This window comes from Saccostrea echinata, unplaced genomic scaffold (genome assembly GCF_033153115.1).
Source record: "Saccostrea echinata isolate AGI-Se365-2 ecotype Australia unplaced genomic scaffold, CSIRO_AGI_Sech_v1 ptg000017l, whole genome shotgun sequence".
Classification (NCBI taxonomy): Eukaryota; Metazoa; Mollusca; class Bivalvia; order Ostreida; family Ostreidae; genus Saccostrea; species Saccostrea echinata.
The window spans coordinates 3,601,827-3,621,533 of record NW_026889766.1 but is presented as its reverse complement, the minus strand read 5'-3'; the positions used below and the strand labels follow the sequence as shown (position 1 = coordinate 3,621,533).

At 31.5% G+C, this 19,707-nt stretch overlaps 1 pseudogene; it reads left to right on the top strand.

Moving 5' to 3' along the window:
- Window positions 1-5,490: 5,490 nt before the first annotated feature.
- Window positions 5,491-7,992, top strand: LOC133189241 (IgGFc-binding protein-like; annotated as a pseudogene).
- Window positions 7,993-19,707: the final 11,715 nt, after the last annotated feature.

Sequence of the window (19,707 nt, the reverse complement as noted above, 5' to 3'; positions counted from 1 at the left end):
GACACGGACGTCTGAGAAAACATTAGATTGAAATCCATATCTAAAGTTAATTTTCAATCCACCTAAGAAATTTTCATACGAAAAGTGTTAATGTATGATCCAAAAGACAAATAATTTCAATTCACAAATAGTTTGAAATTGATGTAGATCAGAATTTTCAATCCAATATTTTTAAAAACACGCAAACGTTATAGATTTAGGAGATACAGATATATTCTCTCAAGGGACGGCCACTTAATTTAAAAGAGGGGGATTAATTTATTTCTATTCATGACTTCACGAAACAGAGTACGTTGTATATTTATTTATAGGATGACAAGAGATCTTTGCTGAAAAATGGTTGACAAGCAAAACCATAAATGGGATGGGGATGGGGTGTACAAACTCAACAACTTTCCTGTTTATGTTTAGGATCTACCAGAACCCCCATCCCCTGAAATTTAATGGTCGTCCTATTACTATTTCTTTTAAAAAGCATTAGACCAAAGACTATGATTTATATAAATGTCAAACTATTCCAAAATTAACATTACTTGTCTTCTTGATCAATCACAAACACTGTGCGTATGAGAGTAGCTTGGGTGGACTGAAAATGAATTTCAAACTAGAATTTCAATCCCATGTTTTCTCAGACGCCCACGCCGAATTGTACCCGCCAATTTCATCGTCTATCATCTAATGTTTTGACTCTAACAGATGGAAATGTCGTAAGCTGTATATTTCCAATCTTGCCCGTTAATGCAGCAAACCAGATGAAAAAACTGTTGCACTTCCTGTACGTTAGATACTAACTTTTTGTTTACTATTCAGCTGCTTTATACTGTTTGTCCTGTACTAATGGTATTCCTCCGAGATATTGACATACAGTCAGAAAATGCAGAGACGGGGAGGTAAATTAACATCATATTCAACTTTTTAAAAAGAATAATTGTGAACTAAAATTTAATTTACGTCATTTTCAAACAAAAATAAAAATGTTTAAAATACAGTTGGAAAGATATCCAGTGTCTAGTTACAGTATGCATGCGTGTTAGTTCACAAAAACTTTTAGAAACTACATGAAAAAGTAATAAATTAAAATTAGCATATTCGCTGAATTGAAAAAGTTTAAATATGCAGTCTAGAGAAAGATTGGGATACAGTAATTGCACTGATAATATATATATATTTACATTTAAGTTTGTTACTGACTGTCTACAGAAATATATCGGGTTGATCGATCTCATAGACGGCTAACTGTAGAACCTAATCAATAAAAGGTTGCATATTTCAAACTAGATAAATATTACATAAACTGAACTAAACATGTGACTTTAACAGGTTTGCTTTACGAAGAGCCATACGTCAGAAAATGGAACAGTTTTGTTTCACACTGGCTGTACAACTTCCCAGGTAACGTTTTGTCCATAACTTGAGTACCTGGAAGCTCTTCTACACTCATGAATACATGTTGTTGTACTCATTAAGGTTGGTCAACTTTCAGTTAGTCTATAGCAGATTGAAAACTAGTGGACAATATTCCTTATGCATGCATAGACAAAATGACCGTGGAAATAAATTATGAATAAAAGAGTAATATTTCCATTTAATAAAAAAAATATGCATGTATGAACTGCGAAACTCAAAATATAATAATTTGAAAATTATAGAAAAAAAAACCCTTTGATTAACAACAGTAAAAACGTTGATATTCTATAGTGAAAACTGTTATACTATACTGTACTTAACAATTAATAACTATAATACTTTTTTGCTGTTGGTTTTTTTTATTGTTGTTTAACGTCCCTCTCGAGAATTTTTCACTCATATGGAGACGCCACCACTTGCCGGTGGAGAGCTGCCAATTTTGACCTATACTCGGCACTTAGGGCCATTGAGCAGTGAGGGATCTTTTTCATGCCAGCACCTGCTGCGACATGGGACCTCGGTTTATACGGTCTCATCCGAAGGACCGGTTTCCACGTCCCACAGTGGGATTCGAACCCGCGACGCAAGGATCAACTCCTTACTCCGCAACTCTAGAGCAAATGCTCTAACCACTGCCCCACGCGGGGGACTAGTACTTTTTTGTAAGGGTTAACTCAAAAATATCCCCAAAAGCTCTTTTATAAATATTTTTTTAACATTCCTTTTACTTTTTTAAGGTTTGTCGATTAAGTCATAAATATGATCATAATGTGAGGAGTATTTACGGTGTGGATCCACAGAACAAGCACATCCTGTGTATAGAATGTTGTTCCTCTCCTCTGTGTAACAACAAGGCATGTGGACATTGTATAATAATATACAAGTGTGAAAGGTTGTCATGCTTTATTAACAGCTACAGCATATTGCGGATGTGACCGGTTGTCAAGGGATGCTTGCTCCTGATCCCACTTCTGATGTTTTAATAGCTTCTGATTTTTGTATGTTGAAATGGACTTTTAGGCATGATGACTATTCGTTATTTTCGTATTTCTGTAAAACATAAAGGAATGCATGATATATCAAGCAAAACGAACAAAGCACTAAACGTTAGAAGAAAAAAGAACCATTATGTGTTGATTGCGTTTATCATGCTGAAGATAACGCAATACCCAAGCAAATTCGATTCCGTACATAATGTTATCTAGAAACATTATACAATTTAAGAACATTAAGAAGTTGTGATGGTATAAATAGTCATATTTTTTAAAGACATAATATATATCATATTTTAATTAACCTTAGCCTTACAACATGTTAAATAAATAAATCTTAAACAAATAAATATTATAAAAAGAAATTTAAAATACAATGTATATGAAATTTTACAGGATATCCTTCTAATCGAGGACCTATTTGTTTTGACTGTCAAAACATCAGATCCAACTCTTTGTGACAATTTGAAAGTATGCGAAATGAATCAGGTAGCAGCTTTATCTAGATTACAGTTATTTCTTTTGGATAATTGTTATTATCATATAAGATAGGAAAGAAATATGAAGAAAATTTGTGGTTCTGAGATTTAAAAGCATTTTGAACACAAGTTTTGCTTACATCGGTATTGATCTTTTGTTTCTTAAAAAATATTTCTTAGTTTATTTAATTTTATGTGCAATTGGCCTATTCACGATTACTCGATCGGGTGCTACTCTTTTGCAGGGCAAATTAATAACTTTTGGCTAAGTTTTTATTGATAGATAATCAAATGACGTATATTAAGCAATTGTGTTACGTCATATATCACCAAAATATACCATTTTACCCTTCAAAAGAGAAGTACAGAAGTTATCGTGAAAGGGCTATTAAAAAAAAAAATGAAATTATGCTTCTTGTTACGTCATTTGTAAAGTCAGTATGCTAAACACAAGGGATTCTGATGTTATTTGCAGAGTTATTACGAAATTAAAAAACTAAAATGACGTCACAATATGTATATGTTTTTCTGTTTTCCTCTAATAATAATAAGCTCGTTAATTTCCTTTAATTTCCTCAGGACTTTTCAAATTCCCCCTCGTACAATTTCAATATGAGGAATTAATTTTCGAAGGCTCAACTTATTTCATTAGTAGCAATTTACGTAAATTTCAATCAAAATAGATTTAGATAATCTACAACTATTTTGAATCCTCTGGAATCTTGCACAAACGGCTGATAATGCCTCAATCTTTTGTTTAGGAAACTTGCCCAACTAACTGAACTGCAATGAAAAAAATACTTGTGAAAAATTATGTATAATTCAAGAAGGTGTGTTCAGACTTTTTAAAATCAGAGTTACAAATTTGTTGTATATATGTACCTATTCTTTTTTTAAAACCACTTGTTGCTCATATTAGATACCTAATATAGGTATGAAACTTATTTTAATTGAATACAGGCTTGCTATCTGCAGAAAGAATTTGAGTCTGGAAACGTGCACTACACATCCAGTTGTATCAATAAACAGGTAAGAAAAAGAACTAATTATTCTTCACCGTGTACATATCGGTGAAATCACAAGAGATTGTAGGCACCCTAAACATTTCTGTATAATTATTACGCATTATGTGTATTATAAAAGAGATAACCAACAAACTTTGTGCTTTGTATCAAAACTAATTATAAACACGAAGTTTTTAAAATCAAAATAAAAAATAATTTTTTTTTCTTTTAATTCATGTACATGAACAAGGATAGTATAGATACTTTGAATTATCTACATGTAACAATGTGAAGAAATCTTCCACGAACTTTAGTTAAAAGTTTTCTTATTTCTTATGTACTTAAGTGCTAGTAATTTATCCTCAAGTAAATTTAAAACATATTAAATAGCATGCTTCGGAATTCATTTCCTTAATCTATTCTATTTTCAACAGTGTAACACTGTAATTTCTTTAACAAATTGAAGTGATCAAATTCATATTCTGTCACGATGTGAAAGAATATCAGAAGGCCGACAAAACTCTTGATTTTCCTTACATTCAAGAGAGAGAGAGAGAGAGAGAGAGAGAGAGAGAGAGAGAGAGAACAATCCGGACAAACTGCCAAATATGTTATTGAAATTCGTGTTTACAATGTTTCAATCTCATAAACGAATAGCTATAACGTCTTAATTGCTTTCTATGACGTCACAGACTACATGCATGACATTGCGTTTTGCAGACAGGTGCAAAGAGGAAATCAAATAAAATATATTGAACAAAAAAAAGTTTTGTATATAAATACGGAATTTACATCACTCGTGAGAAAGAATTTTTGATATTTTCACTCATGATTCGCACGGTTCGTGAAAATATCAGAATATCCTATCCCAGTGTTGAAATAAATTCTATATGCAACTACACATATAAAAACAATGAATATCCTCTATATACATACTTCGCCCACCATTTGAATTATCCTCTTATAACAGAATTCAATAATGGAACCTCTTTTAAAATATCTTTATTTGATTTTCAGGATTGTACTTCAAGTGTAGACATTTTTGGAAAATGAAATATTGAAAGGTGTTCCAAATGCTGTCTTGCGGACCTATGTAACAACAAATGTAAGTAAGAACAGAAGTCGAGAGATAGTATGTAAGGATTAAATAAACTACTAAAATTATGAACCCCCTCCCCTTTTTTACAGGAAATTGGGTGGTCAACAAATTACTCAACAGTTCCAAATAAAAAGAAAAAGGATTTTTTAAGTCACAAAATACTATGCCGTAAAAACCATGGTGGGGATATTACATTGGATACAATTTCCTCTTTCTTAAAAAAAAAAAACCGTGACCACCTAGACCTCTTAATCGTATCTAATTATGATTGAGTCAGTTGAAACATTTAACTATCTGTTAGCAAACAAAAAAAAAATATTATTAATTTCCCCTGAAAAGAGCTGTACCGCAGTTATCGTGAAAAGACCGATTCTTCTACCAATGACTTCATAAATGTGCATCATTGTCAATCAAATATATGTATCTGAGGTGTGGAATGAAAAGATAATGATTGATTATTATTGTTTAACGGCAATATTTCAGTCATATTTCGGCGAAAATAAATGGTAATGATAAAAGGTAATGATAATAAAAAAGATATGAAAAACGGCGGTTTAGAAGAGAATACAGTTAAAATTTTATGTTATGAAACTTTTTAAAACTTTATGATTGAAGTATGATGATTCATATCTTCGTCAGTTATTTCTTTTAATGATTATATGAACATATAAATCCGTTCATTTATCTTTGACAGCGTTTCTTCTGTAGCCCTGACATCAGAATAAAAAAAAAACTACATTGCAATGATACGCTCGGATATTATGCTTGCCAGGATTGAAGAAAATTGTTGTTTTCTAAGAATTATCAACTATAAGTATAAACTGTAAAACGTTGTATACAGTTTCATGCGAATCTGTGGAATAATTATTTCATTTACAACACAGTAGGATTCTAGCAGCATTTTAGTGTCTTTTCTGTTTAATATTTTTATATAATGAAATGATAAAACATAATGTACATGTATCTGTTCTTTGGATCCTTCTAATTATTAATTGTGTTGTTTAAAAAAGACAAAAAAAAAAAAACAAAAAAAAAAAAACAAAAAAAAAAAAAACAAAAAACAAAAAACAAAAAAAAAAAAAAAAAACAAAAACAAAAACAAAAAAAAAAACAAAAAAAAAAAAAAAAAAAACAAAACAAAAAAAACAAACTCATTCTTAAATTTCTGTCTCTATTAATAAAAAAACACCATTAAGTATGAGATATAATGGAAATCTTTAACCCGCCTGAGTGGAATTTTTAGCGCGACGAAAATTGTGTGTTTAAAAAATTGTCCTTCATAAGTATTTAATTTTAGCGAGAAGTAATTTAGATATTTTATGATGCTTCGAAAGGTTCCGGTAGCCTCTAAATATGGAATAAAATATTAGTTATATTCTATTGTAGTGATCTCAACACTGAAATCTTGATAAAATGAAATATTTATTTAAGACACTTTAATTACAAGAATATACAATATTTCGTAAGAAAGGAACATTATTACATTTTTTTGTTGAGAATAAGACAAAGAAAAGCAAGAACATGGGATATATATATTAGCATGATTATTAGGTGATGGTACGTCCTCGTCCTTGACAACATTGAAGTCAACGACATCATCGAATACAACAACGAAGCCAACATCATCACGACCGACTACTCAAGTGCAAACATACACAGGTACAAAGTATTTAATAACGAGATAGCATATTGGTGTTAATATCTAGACCAGTGTATTCTTGAACTTGTTAGAAGGATATATTTTGGAATTACTATTACTATAATTCCTTGCAGGAAAGAGAGGTAAAGAATTTCTTATTCTTTTCATGCGTAATCGCGCTGGATCTTCTGGGCAGCTCTCGATTTATATAACAACTGAAAATAAAACAGAGGTCACGTTATCAAGTTCTCCAAACCTGAATGCGAACATTAAATCATCAGTTGACAAGACATTTAATATTACGTCCGGGTCCCTTGTCACTCTTCCTTTGGAACTGCAATGTGAATACATGAAGATTGAACCAAATGGAATAATCTTACATACCTCAGAGGTGTCCAATGTAACTATTTTTGACAGCCATAATGATGATACTAACGACGGAACACTGATTATACCAACAAATAAGCTTTCAACCAATTATTTTGTTTCTTCATCTGAACCATATGATACCTCTTTGGATTTTAGTCAGTTTGCTATTGTACCCCTGTATGATGGAACCAGGATAAAAGTTACTTTTAAAATGAAAAAGACCTCATCAATAACTCTTTTGGGAAGTATTTACAATGACGGGGACACTTTTTCGCTAAATCTAGATAGATTTGAGACTTTCCAAATTGTCATACCACAGATCTTACTGGCACCTTCATCTCCTCCACAAAACCAATAGCTGTGTTTTCTGGAAATCGGTGTCAGAGATGGAGTGACTTGTCAAATGACTGCAGTCATATGGTAACACAGTTGCCGCCTACTAATGAATTAGATAATAAGTATGTCGTCCCTCCACTTTATCACAATAAAAACACATTAATTCAGGTCATCAGCGAATATCAAACTTTTGTGAACTGTAGCATTGGACTAAACGATTCAAGGTGGCATTTGAATGCAATGGAGTATAAGGAGATAACTTTTAATGAAAGAGTAATTTTAAATTCAGAAAAACCTGTTTTAGTTGCTGGATTTGGAATGGGATTTAATTTAATTTTAATACATGACAGTCATACCTGGTGTTAATCAATATGTTAATTATTATAAGATCACTGTGCCTGACGGTTACACAGAAAACTTCATTACTATTATAATTCCCATAGAATCTGAATATAACCTGCGTATTAACGGCAGTTCAGCTTTTGAGCATAAACTAGTGTATCAAGATTACGCAGGTTTGGATAAATTCTACCAACTTTTTATTTTTGAACTAAAAATGGGTTCATACGTTATAACAACAACTGATCGTTCAAGATTTGGACTTATTGTTTATGGTCATCGAACTCATGACGGATACGGATTTGCTGGCAACTTTGTTCTTCCTTGAAAATCCAAAAGAAATTATTTTTCCAATTGTCTTTTTTTTTCAATTATTGTACATTCTATTAAAAAATAAGTTTTTTTTTGTTTATTCTATTAAATAAATAAGACGCTTTATTTACGTTTATTAATTTTTTTTTGTAAATTTGGCGTCTTAACGTACCATCTCTGTAAGCATCAAAAAGTTTACTATAGAAATTGGAAATGGCATGTCTTGGATATGAATGAAAATTGCACTATAGATGTGTTTTGCTCTGTTTTGTTTTGTTCCAAAAGTAACAAATATGGTGTCCGAAAAAAACATAGGTACAAGCAATTGCCATGGAGAAGGATCTAGTGAATTTGACACTTTTTGAACAAACGAAAACAAGAAAAAAAGGAAATATAAAATTATTTTTGTATGTATCTAGTACCCTTGAACGAAATCAGTGACTCATAATATAACATTACAAAAAATATAGGTCATGTAATAGTTAATTTTTTTTAATATTCCTTATCTAAAGAAGAGGTCGCACAAAATGTCAAAGTTTCTTAAAAAAATGAAAAATGAAAAAAAATATATTTTTCTTTAGAACTTTAAGGCTAATTGAAATAAATGTCCCTGGAAAATATCTGAAGCTTAAGGGCGTTTTTATTAATTAGGATTAGTAGTGTCATCTCATGAGAAACGTAAGTGGGCTTTCAATGATACTTTTAGTAACTTTGCATTTATAAATGTATTCATTTTAGAAATATGTAAAAGAAATCAAAATCTGGTGACGTTTTAGATTCCTTTGCTGGATTTTTATGAACTATAGTGTAAAATCAAAGAAAGCTGGACACCACTAGATGGAATGCACACTATATGAAGGAGATTCTCTTCTCTATTTAAAATAGAATACCCCTAAAAATAGAAATGCTTTAGCATATGAAGAAAAAAAAACGGCAATTTTAAGTCACTCAGAAGCTTTGTTTTTTGTCTTTTTTTTCACAAATATTCTATTTCTCTGCCATATGTCAGCAACATGAAGAGTTGTCCATTCATTAATTGACACGATTTTGAGGTTGAACTCTCATTTTAAAGTAACAATTGGCCTAAAATAGATGCTGTAAATTATAGAGAAAACATAGATTCTTGTTCATGCAGTAATTGACGCTCTATATCCGTATACATATTACATATATTGCATTAATTTTATGGTTTTGACCCCACCTATCAGACCAAAGGGTGCAGAGACCATGTATAATTGATTTTTTTTCTTTTTAGTCCACATATGTTATATATAATGATTAAAATTCATTCACTCATTTATGAGAGGAAGGTAAAAATATATAAAGTTTTCGACCGATGCACAATGGACGATAGCGAACGTGAAAAAGATGCGTTGTAGCAATAGGTCACTGAGGTGAGCATTTAAAACCACGCAGCAATGGAAATGTTGATATGTTAATAAGATGTCAATCATGTTTGCTATTCTTCTCAAGTTTTTTTCCTATAAAGAAGGTGGGATAACATGGCGTGCAAAATGTCCATAATATCAAATGAATTAGTCATCTCCAATTTGTGAATTTAGTATTGAAAGTAAAGTTCATATCATTGAAATGCATGAAATTATTACCTTTTTTCAGTAAATACTCATCCAAACTTTTTTAAACCTTACGGAATTGAAGAATTGAACTTGTCATTCTGTCAAAGTGTGTCTAAAATTTGAATTACTTGCACAAAGTTTATTTTACTGAAGAACATATGAGTTCATTAGTAATAGTCGACACTCGGGAGATAGAAAAGTTGATGTTACAAGGCAGTTGTGTAGCCATTGATGCCATTGAGACATCACCTTCGTATATACTTGCTTACTCTGTTTTCAAAATTAATGATGCAGGATCAGTTCGGGATGATAAGCAATAATAAAAACTTTAGTTTTAGTTGAATTCTTTCATATGTTACTAAAAGTATAAACTATTTCTCTTGCATACAAACCAAAATAATTGACAATATATTAAGAACTATTCTTCTCTGTTTGAGACTAGCATCCCTCCCCCAACCTTTTTTTTTTTTATCTCTGTTAAGTCATATGAACATTAATCAGTAAATTAATATACTGATGTTTATATTGACCTTATAGTTTTTACTGCCTAGTGACAAGTATGCTTTTACTCTGTTGATACTAACATTAATAGAGATAATATGCATGTTAAAAAATGTCTTGAGGAGAAAGATATTTTAAAGAACGCACACTGTTGTCAACAAAGACAGTCTGATATTAGTTTTATTGCAGCGGGGGTTTGGGGTAGTGGTAATAAGTAAACAACTACTCATCTTTTAGTATAGCCATTATAAGCATGTTCTTGATAAATACATGTACATGTAGATATACTCAATGGCATGAACATCAGGGAGAAAAAAGAAAGAAAGTATGAAATAGAAACAGAAAATATGATAACAGGTGCAGCCAAAGCACATTGTGTAGGAATAGAAGAACAACATAATTATTTAAAACTATCCAATTTACTTTGTTACGTTTCATTTATTATCAAATAACTTCTCAAAATAGTGCTTTAGGACAGAATATAAAGTCTAAACAACAGTTATGAGTATAGGAATTGGTTAATAACTGTCAAAAATTAACTGTCAGAAAATAACTATCAAAACCATGTTTTGCTTACTGTAAAGGAGACAAAAGGATTTCATAATCTGCCACTGTTATATTATTAAATATCATACTTTCATGTAAATTAGTTGAATCTGATTCGTTGAGAAACATTTGTTAAAAAACACTATTTTTTAAAATAGTTTTTTAATTTAATATTACACTATTAAAAACACTGCGCCTCGGTTGACAATGGTTTTCTTGGGGTGAAAATTTTCAATGTTACACTCAACTATATGCAATATTTATATAATACTTTCTGTAATGTGTAAAAAATATTATCGTCAAGGAATTTGATTTCTTCTTCTGGTACTTATATGAAATGATCTCACATATTTCTTTAACATTTCATGATTGTTTAAAAATCTTTTATTACAAGATTCTCAACAATACCCATTTACAATGGCCAGTTAGCCCTGGTATTGAGGATGACCAGCAACATACAATCAATATAAACAAATAAACAAAAATAAACATTTTAGAACAGATTTGCAGGACATGTAATTGTTTCTTTAGACACGGCGGGTGTGACTGGTCGGCAGGGGATGCTCACTCCTCCATGGCACCTGATCCCACCTCTGATGTCTAAGAGGTCCGTTTTTGCTCTGCTACTATTTTGTATTGTTTAATGGACTTTTGAGCTCGAATACTGTTCGTTATCTCCGCTTATTTCACGCGTCTGTTTTTGATAAATTCAGCGTGAAATCTATATCCTTACGTAATGAATCTTTGATAAATTGTTCTAACATTGAATTTTCTTGTAAAGTATTTTGTATTTTACATACCGTTAACAATTTATATATTTATTCACTTATATGAAATAATGGTATTATATAAGTATATTCTTGGATTTTTTTTCTAAGTAGAATCACATTACAACGTGTTTCCATTGTATAACATATTTCATAACTATATTCGACTTGTACCATACACGTTTTACATTATCACAGAAGAAAATACACGTGCTTAATCTTATTTCTAGAAAATTCAATACTGTCTAAAATGCAAATGCATAAAAAAAATAAGAAAATGACTGCTTTCTGTGTCCAAGAATTATTCTCTGAGAAAATGTTCGAGTAGCTAGAATGAAAAGGTATGGATTTGGCTACAGCAGCAAAAATCTATTTTTGATTAAAAAGGGTTTTATATACTGTTAAACTCTTTACATTTGAAAAAAATGTAAATATGTCAAGTTTAAGCGAAATAGGCAATGCTAAATTTATTAATATCAGCAATTTAAAGATGCACTCCTTTAATAAAATTCCACATCTTGAATTTGCCAGATTTGAAAGGGGGTCATAGATACCCATGGATCTTGGAATCGCCGGTTTTCATTGATTCCAGGACTGTGCTCTCTTTAAAGGTTTACAGAAATTTATCAAGGAGGGATTTGTTTAAATTTTTTTTTACATTTGAAAGTTAATGAAATTTTCAAAGATACAAGATGACAATATCACTAAGTATTGGTATCTATTAGAGTAAATTTGGATGTTTTGTTTAAGAAGAAGGGCCAAGTCAGGTCAAGGAAAGATAACTCCTACCCACCACCCTGCAAGCGGTACCAGATAACCGAAACCATAAAGAAGACATTATGGAGGATTTCGACTGCTAACGTTCGATAAAAATTCATATTTATTTTAACTATAAATATCTTATTTTAACAATATCCACGGTCCATTTAAAAATGGATGATAGTCCAAAAATATTCATCAAACACCTGAAAAAAAATCTGCCATGGATGTTAACAGTGGTAGATGATACGGGAATACATTAAATAATTTAATTTTAACAAGAAGAGGTTTCATATTAGTTGATGCTGTTTTATTATGTGTCAATAAACCCACATAAATACCATTTTGTTTGGTCTAAATCAGCGGAGATAAATTTCCAATAACCCATCAAAAGTAGAGCTAGTGAACCAAATCAAGTAGATTTTTGAGTAGAACTTTCCATGCAGTGGGATTAGACCATCTAAAGCTAATTATTAATTTCTCTTCCTTCCATTTGGTAATTATTCTTTTGAAAAAGATGGTGTTTTATAATTCCTGGAGAACTAAAAAAAAAACTAAAAACAAGATGTGTTTGTGAAACACTGATGACCCAGCATGGCAACTTATAGCAAAGGTTAAACTTTCTCAAATGCAAATCTAAAATTTACCATATCCGATGTTCCCGTGTAAAGCAAGTGTGGAAATTATATTAACACCGACAATTATAAGGGGAGTAAAGTAACAGAAGAAAAAAAAAAGGAAAAAATTATTATATTTTGACCACGATTTTAACCATTCTGTCCGTAAGTAGAAAAGGTCCTGAACATATGAAAAGAACAGTCAGATAAAAAGGCAACAGCAAAGGGAAAACCAGAAATAATGCAAAATAACACCTGTTATCTTACAAAGCAATGTTGACCTTTGTAAAACATTGGCTACTGCATAAGTGCTTTGCATACAAAAAAGAGAAAAAAGTTGTGTTTATATTATTCAGACCAGGAGGTGTGCGTAGTTCGAGAACTATCATGTAAAGCACAAACAAGGTCAACAAGGATAAAATACTGATAATGTTTAAAACAGTTGTTAAAGTCTCCAGTTTGTTGACATAATCATGATCCAAAAAAAATATGTAAGACCGTTCGGGTCGGTCACGAACTCGATATTTGTCGTCATAATCTAAAACAAGGTCACCAAAGTAAAATGTTTCCTTGGGTTTCTTTACAATGATCTGACCTTTCATGTTTTCAGTTTTAACGTAGCTTTTGTTAAATATTCTCTGACGATGGCATATATATATATATATATATATATATATATATATATATATATATATATATATATATATATATATATATATATATATATATATATATTGTACATATTTGATTTCTTGTAATATTTCGTTATGTTTTATCATGTCACCAGTTTCCTTCTCTATCCCTTGGGTGGCGGAATCCAATTAACATTGGATTTTGTGGCAAAATTTTTGTATATGCCACCTTAATTTTTACATTGTTTTGGTTTTTCATATCACAGGGAGATCCCCCTGCCATTATTGTGGACTAGTTTGTATATATACGTTACCTGGTGATCTCCCATCTTATAAATTTGATAATCATGTCTTACTTAGACTTTAGGGAGATCTCTCTGCCTATGTGATATTATCTACTCAATAAGTCCTTTTACGTTTATCTGGGATCTCCCTAGTAGTTAAGGTAGTTTATTTGTAATTAGTTGTTTATCTTCGTCATTAATAAAAGACAATATTCATCAAAGCATGTCTTGGTGTTTTATGGAAGTAAAAATTAACAAAGCTGCGGGACCAAGATGGAACTGGTTTCCACTCATTCTTTACTGTACAGGCATTTGTCTGGCATAAGATAAATGGAAGGCATAAAGGTAAATTATTTACAACAACAAAAGTTGACGGGTATGATCAACGATCTAGAAATCTATATATGTGAGAGGTAAATGATGCATATGGTTCCGGAAGTAATTTTCGTGTGATTTCAGAGCTTTGCTGAAACTGGATAATCATTTACCTTTTAAATTGATCGAAATATTTTCAATTCCTTGTTATTTAACATTCATAGTCAAGTTGGTAGGAAAATCTAACTGATTTGAGTACGCCAAACTTCTCCATTTTCGAGGTCGAGTAAGGAAAAAAAAAGGAACGACTTGACAAGTGTCCGATCATAAAATCCTGCGTTCGATAGACTCACCATAAGAAATAAACATAAAACTCGCAAAAAATACCTAATGGGTAACTGAAACGTTCAACAAGTGGCCTGTCGCATTGGACAATGTCCTACTTTTGATAGAAATAAACGTCGATTCTTCAGACCGAATATATTTTCAAGACTTTAACAAAATGAAATTGTCTAAGTTAGGAGAATAAACATTAACAAGAGAAAATTCTTTTCTCATAGTCAACACAACATCAACAGAACTACAAACATTAAGAACTTTAAAAGATAAAAATACTTAACAGTAGTGAGTCATATTATATGACGACTCCGAAAAATGATAAGAGGAGCTGTGCCACATCTTTTGAAATGGATAATTAATCCTCTGCAGATAAACGATAAAGCTCGGTGCTAGACATTGCCTTCAGAAAGAATATATCTATTTGGAGCATAGCTATCAAAGCCTTAGATCAAGGCGCCGGATGATTATTTTGTCTCTGCTTTGTTTATTATTAACATAAACTTTCGTAGCTCTTGTAGTCTAGTAAGCATTGACCGTCTCGCAGACACATATCAAAACTGCTTCTTATAATTTAAAGTCTGTTGTTCTTTTATTGCATAGTTCCAGGGGTCTGTATTTTATGACCTCTACACAGATTTGTATTTTTGAAAAATTTTTTTGAGATAGATTACTGTTCGTTATCTTCATCCTTTTCTGTTAATTGTCCTTACGATAATTTATACAGCATGTGCAGGTTTCAGTGGTTGTGTAACTTTTACTTGTAATCACAATGAAAGTCACGAAAGTTATAACACCCCAACAGTTTAGTGAATAGCTATTCAGGAATTCTATAGTTATTCATTGATTAGACATTCATTAGTTGTATATCCAAACGAAATAACAAAACCGGAAGATTTTGCAAAAAGCACTGTTCCAGAACTGTTTTAAACATATATACCAATTTCAGTATAAATTTTACTACATCCTCCGCCCTCCACCGGCAAAACAACATAAAGATGCAAAAAAAGTAAAAAATCAACGGAATCTAAACACAAACTTCCGTTCAATATCTTCTCCTTTACGATTTTAATGTACTGATTCATCAAAATTTAAGATAAAATTTAATTTTGTTTGTGTTTACACAGCCAACTTAAAATCAACTTGCCTACATGTATCTAGTATGCTGTATTAACTAAGAGGTGTAAATAAAATTTTACTGTTGTGTCAGAACTGGTTAGATGAGTAGAATTTCATAATTTCTTTGACGAGGTATTTCATTGTAGCGTATGAGTTTTCTATGTGCGTGACTTTTGTAATGCCTTTTCTGCTCCAAATCCTACTCCGCTTGACTGGACATTTAAACTAGAAAGATTCATGGTACTCACACATGTACGAATTGTGACATGTTTGAAAAATTGCAACAAACAAATTGCGCATTTGTTAATCAGATGAGCAAGCTTGCAAACAATCGTCATACATGTATTGATATGATTGATATGAGTTGATAAAAATATCTGTCATGAATATTTTATTGCTTTTTAGAACACAGTATAAGTAATATTTTTTAACTTGTTGACGCAGTGTTGTTTAAGGGGAAATTTTTCTTATAAGTCCTTCCAATCACAAGTAGATCCCGAGTATCCATCTTTGCATCCTTGACGACAAGACCCAAAACTTTCACAACTACCATCTCCTGCACAGTTTTGTGGACATTGAAATGCACACGAAGATCCTCTGTACCCTGCCTTACATCCTTGAAGACAAGCACTAGTATTTTGATCACAACTACCATTTCCTCCACAGTTCCAGGGACATGAGCCATAACACGAATAACCTCTGCGCTACCCTGCATCCTTGAAGACAAGAACCAGTATTTTGATCACAACTGCCATCTCCTCCACAGTTAAATGACAAAAGAATCTACATGAAGATCCCGTGTACCCTGACTTGCATCCATCAAGACAAGATGACGTATACCTGTGTAAAAAACAATATAAATAAGCATCGACTGAGAATAAAATGATACATTTCAAATGGAATTTTGTTCCATAATGCTAAAATTATATGATTTTTTTTTCATATAATTGTTTTTATTTATGATTATAAGGGAGCATCATTACTGACATAATTGTAGCATTAAGAAACACAAATGCATTCATTTTTGCCAGATTTTATTACAGGATTTTTATCACTAATGGTTAATGCATACTTGTTACAATTTCCGGATCCACCACAGTTAAAAGGACACGCAGGTAGGTTAAGGCTTCCCGTAGAATATGACACTGCACTCTGTGCCTTCACGTCTCTGAACTACCAAAATCTGACGTCATAATGGAAAATGACGTCAAGTCACTGCAAACTTGAGGTGTTATGTCGGGGAGAGTGTCATGAACTTTACACTTTATTTCAAACTGCATGCAAAATGCTAGATAGCTATTGCAAAATTCACAGGTCGTTTAAGGTTTTTTAAGTCTTATATGTCCGAATATTTTAAAAATACAGCGCTTACCTACCCTTGATTGAAATTCATCATGTTCAAAATGCTTATGAAAAATATACTTTTGAAATGTACTCTGTTTTATACCCGTGGTTGGAGGTAGAATTTATTTTGTGTGTATAAAAGAGTCTGGCGCAGGTGATTAATGAGGATTAATCTGAGAATTTTTGTGGAAATCTGTAAGAAGAGGTTGTTCTCTAATTGAATCTTGCTTGGGAAAAATGTGTGTTGGCTTTGTTTTAATACAGATTACGATATTGTGTGGAAAATACGCTCAAATTTGTAGGTAAGTTGAATTTCTTAGGAAATATTTTGTACCCAAGTAATACTATGACTTTTCCCAAGCACATTTCGGATACACAAGGATACGATGAGTTTATTTATTTAACAAAATGTTAATGATTATCGTGTTAATCAGCTGCGCCGAAGCGATTTATATGACACACTTCAAAAAATTATAAATGACCGTCACGTGATCAATTTGTCATGTGATATCATAACAAATATGCTAATATATAGCCGAGGAAACTCTTTATATAAATTGGAAGTACTAAAGTTCAATACTTATAAATTAAAACCAAAACCGACTTCGCAATGACATATTATGTTTTGAGCTCATTTAAAAGCTTCGGGAAGCCTTAACATAGCTGCGCAGAAGCTTCTACAATCCAAAACAGTGCGTCCTGTCAAACAGTCGAAGGTACAGTATCCTGTATATTTACTGCAGGAACCATCACCGCCACAGAAAAAACTACACCTCTGGTTGCAATTCCAGCCATAGAAACCAGCCCGACATGCTTTATTCATTGTTAAAAGAAACAAAAACAAATTAAATAAGAAACGAAGAATTCATTTGCTGCCTACAGTAAGCTATGTAATTTTTTTTTTCAGTCATATCTCATGCTTTTCTTTTTTCTATTACTAAAACTAATTAATCCTTTCAAGTTTCTGAATAGATTCGGTTTTATTTCAATACTAAGAAAATCACTGTTTGATGTCTGTGTAGCGTACCTTCAGAAACAAAAACAGCAGAAGCAATCAAAAAACTAAGAAGAATCATTCTTTTAATTACATCGATTCCTTATCTGAAACTATAAACACAATCATATAGACTTTACCTTCAAAATATCTCCAAAAATTAACAATGGCAAAATTTTATTGATTGTTATTATTTTACACAGTTAGCAATTTTTCAGCTGTATATGGTTATAAAAAGTTCCCTGGCCAGTTGTTTTTAGTTTTGGGGTATCTATTGCGGCCTCCAGTGAGCCTACTCTTTCTCGAAAACCAGAGAAACGAAATATGCACGCCAAGGGGGTTTCATTCCTTGACATAGGACACTAATTAATGTCCCACCCAACAGAATTGGTTAATAAAAAGTGATATTTGGGACATATTGTCATCTCTTTATCTCATGTTGTTTCCAAATAACATCACTTGATTTGACTAGCATTTACATTTTATCTACCAGAAAGGATATGAGGATAAAATGAAAGAGATAACGCTCAGATTTTGTTTTGTTTAAGTGTTAAATATGCTTAAATAGAAATCCAAATCAAAAATAATCACATGAAAAAGTGTATACTTCGACCTTTGCATTTCGTGATGAAAACAGAAGCCAGACACTGTGGTCATTCATTCGTAGGCAATGCATTTACATATATTCATTTTGAATCTTTAATGCATTGGTGGATTTAAAACTATATTTCAAAAGCCAGGGTCGCCGATATATGGCTGAAATAGTGCCGATTCGGCGTTAAACGTTAATCAATCAATTAATCAATCAAAATCTAGTGAGAACAAGTCAACAGTACAAGTTTTTACACATCTTTTGCAAATATAATAGTTGAACGTTCATTAATATTGTTATAAAATACTGGTATAATTTTGATAAGTTTTTTTTTACTTGATGAGAAATATTATGAAATTGTTTCTATACTAAGAAAAATCCCTTCCCCCATTTACATTTATTTTTAATGTTGTCAAGTGTTGTAAATTAATAAGTTCATGTGTAGAATTCTATGCAACGTACATCCAAAGAAAATAAATGACTAGAACCAATGATATGGATTTTCAGTATGTTTGTTGATATTCAAAATAAATATATAAGCTTAAAATATAATAAATTTAGATTTTAATAGACTTGCCTTAATATAAACTTTCAACATTACCGGATTTTAAAGGCCTTCCTTCATTAAAACATTTTAACATCAATACGGAATACAGGGTTCAACCCGCGTTATTTTCGCAATTTCACACTTGCAAACAATTATGGCCCGTTTTTAATTCGTCCAATCACAGTTCTATTTGAGAAATTATACAGTGTTCTTTGAATTCGCCTCCTTTTAAGTTCGCCCAATGAGAGTAGGGCGAAATAGTGTTTTGTAATATAATTCTAAAATGTTTCACTATAAGTCAAACAATTCATTTTACAGACATATTTGATGAAATGTTCATATACAATCAAACTATAATTATCATTTTTGTTTTGAACATATTTTATTGACAATATGTCAATGGGATTGGATACAAGTACCGAAAACTTAGGTAGTCCTCTCCCCATTTTATTGCCCCATTAACCCTCTTGTCCTGTGCTAGAATAGCATCGGGTAAAATAAAGATATACAATGAAATTAATGACCGACCATATTTTAAAAAGTTTAATACCTTTTAAAATAATACATGTTTAAAAAGTACTTTTAAAAGGACGGTAATAATTGTTTTATAATATGATTCAATGACTAAATGACACAAACTCTTTTAAAAAATAAAAAAAAGTTTAAAAACTTCACTGGGAAATGAAGTGGGTAGGTAACGTGATCAAATCCTGTGAAGGTCGAAGGCCTTCTCATCAGATTTGATCACCTACCAACCCACTTTTTTCCCAGTGAAGCTTTTGAACTTTTCATTTATTACTT